This window comes from Hylobates moloch, unplaced genomic scaffold (assembly GCF_009828535.3).
Source record: "Hylobates moloch isolate HMO894 unplaced genomic scaffold, HMol_V3 SCAFFOLD_5, whole genome shotgun sequence".
Classification (NCBI taxonomy): domain Eukaryota; kingdom Metazoa; phylum Chordata; class Mammalia; order Primates; family Hylobatidae; genus Hylobates; species Hylobates moloch.
This window is the reverse complement of record NW_026652280.1, coordinates 92,763,001-92,765,803: the sequence shown is the minus strand read 5'-3', so window position 1 is coordinate 92,765,803 and position 2,803 is coordinate 92,763,001. Positions and strand designations below refer to the sequence as shown.

Sequence of the window (2,803 nt, the reverse complement as noted above, 5' to 3'; positions counted from 1 at the left end):
TGTGTAATGAGCCTTGCAGGTCCTTATGACCCCCTGATCTAGAGGCTGCATTAGAGACCTCATGTTTGGGGACAGGTAAACAACTTCAACGCCTTCAGTGTTGAACTCATGGGGTTCTGGGTGGCCAGGGGCATTGTCCAATATTAAGAGAACTTTAAAAGGCAATTCCTTACTATCAAGTTACTTCCTGAGTTCAGGGACAAAGCATCGATGAGACCAGTCCAGAAAACGGGTTCTCATTGTCCATGCCTTGTTGTTGAAAAGACCAGCAGCTGGTGTTTATCCTTTCCGTTCAAGGCTCAGAGGTTAGCAGCTTTACAGATAACGGCAGTCATGATCATAAACCTGACTGCATTTGCACAAAGCAGTAGAGTTAGCTCATCCCTTCCTACCTTCATTCCTGGTGCTCCCTTCTCTTCCTTACTAATAAATGTTCGTCGTAGCATTTTATTTTCCAGAATAGGGCACTTTCATCTGCATAAAAACCTGCTCAGGCAGACATCATTTCTCATCAGTTCTTTTTTTTTTTTTTTGAGATGGAGTCTCACTGTTACCAAGGCTGGAGTGCAGTGGTGCCATCTCGGCTCACTGCAACCTCTGCCTCCCAGGTTCAAACAATTCTCGTGCCTCAGCCTCCCAAGTAGCTGGGATAATAGGCACCTGCCACCAGTTCGCCTAATTTCTTGTGTTTTTAGTAGAGACGGGGTTTCACTATGTTGACCTCAGGTGATCTGTCCACCTCTGCCTCCCAAAGTGCTGGGATTACAGGCATGAGCCACCACACCCAGCCTCAGTGAGTTTCTTAAAGGCATCTGGGAGCTTATCTGCTGCATCTTGGTCAGCAGAAGCTGCTTCTCCTGTTATCTTGACTTTCTTTTTTTCTTTTTTGGAGACAGGATCTCACTCTGTTGCCCAGGCTGGAGTGCACTGGTACAATCACAGCTCACTGCAGCCTCTAACTCTTCAAACAATCCTCCCACCTTGGCCTCCCAAAGTGTTCAGATAGCAGGTGTGAGCTACCATGCCTGGCCTTATACTTTTTGATGTTATTGTAAATTGAATTATTTTCTTAATGTTCATTTAGAAATACAACTGGTTTTTGTGTGTTGATTTTGTATCCTGCAACTTTGCTAAATTTGTTCATTCATTCTAACAGAATCACTTCTTGGCCTTTTGGCCAAGATCAAATGTAGTTCTAATAGGGGTGTGTGTGTGTGTGTGTGTGTGTGTGTGTGTGTGTAGTCTTTAGAGTTTTCTACATATAAGATCTTGTCATGTGAGGAAAAAGGCAATTTACTCCTTCATTTCCAATTTAGATGCCTTTTATTTCTTTTTCTTGCTCAATTGCTTTGGCTAGGACTTCCAATACTATGTTGAATAGAAGTGGCAAAAGCTGCCATCTTGTCCTATTGCCAGGCTGGAATGCACTGGTGCTGGCTTGACCCACTGCAGCCTCTGCCTTTTGGGCTTAAGCAATCCTCCCACCTCAGCCTTCCAAGTAGCTGGGACCAGGCACATGCCACCATGTCTGGCTAATTTTTGTATATTTTGTGGAGATGGAGTTTTGCCATGTTGCCCCGGCTGGTCTCAAACTCCTGAACTCAAGCAATCTGCCCACTTCAGCCTCCCAAAGTGCTGAGATTACATACATGAGCCACTGCACCCAGCCTAACTTTTAAGGAATTGTCAAACTGTTTTTGGAGTGGCTACACTATTTTGTATTCTCCCCAGTTGCTCCACAACGGGAACTCTCATCAGTATTTGGTATTATCATTTGTTTGTTTTTGGTTTTTGCCTCTCTAGTAGGTGTGTAGCGATATCTCATGGTGGTTTTGAGTTGTGCTTTGCTAATGGCTAATGATATTGAGCATCTCTTACTGTGCTTATTGGCTGTTTGTATATCATCTTTGAAGAAATGTCTGTTCAAATCTTTTGTCCATTTTTAAATCAGTCATTTGTTTTCTTATAGCTTCTTACAATTGATATCTATGTACCTATTTTGGATACAAGTTCTATTTTGAATATGTGATTTGCAAATATTTTCTCCCAGTGTGAGATGTCTTTTCATTCTCTTAACAGTGACTTTTGCAAAGAAAAAATTTAAATTGTGATGAGACTCCATTTGTCACTTTTTTTTTTTTTAATGGTTCATGTGTTGGTGTCATATCTACAAACTCCTTGCTTACTGTCACGTTGCAAAGTTTTCTTTTATGTTTTTTTCTGAAGTTTTATAGTTTTACATTTAGATCTATGGTCCACTTTGAGTTAATTTTTGTTTAAGGTGTGAGGTTTAGATCTGAGATTTTTCAGCCTCTGGTTGTCCAGTTGTTTCAACATCATTTGGTGAAAAGCCTATCTTTTCTTCATTGAATTACCTTTGGACCCTTGTCAAAATCAATTGGCCATTTTGAGTGGATCTATTTTTGGACTCTGTATTCTGATCCATTGATCTGTGTGTTTATCCCTTCTTCAATATTATTCAGTCTTGATTACTGTAGTTATATGGTAATTTTGATAATTAGGTAGAGTGAGTCTTCCAACCTTGCTTTTTTTTTTTTTTTTGAGACAGGAGTCTCACTCTGTCACCCAGGCTGGAGTGCAGTGGTGTGATCTCAAATCACTACAACCTCTGCCTCCCAGGTTCAAGCGCCTCAGCCACCCAAGTGGCTGGGATTACAGGTGTGTGCCACCAGGCCCAGCTAATTTTTATATTTTTAGTACAGATGGGATTTCACCATGTTGGCCAGGCTGGTCTTGAATCGTTGGCCTCAAGTGATCCACCTGCCTTGGCCTCGGGGATTAC

The 2,803-nt window shown here is 41.7% G+C and overlaps 1 pseudogene; it reads left to right on the top strand.

Annotated features, from left to right (window-relative positions):
* The first annotated feature begins 1,157 nt into the window (after positions 1-1,157).
* LOC116470143 (U2 spliceosomal RNA) lies at positions 1,158-1,330 on the top strand (annotated as a pseudogene).
* Positions 1,331-2,803: the final 1,473 nt, after the last annotated feature.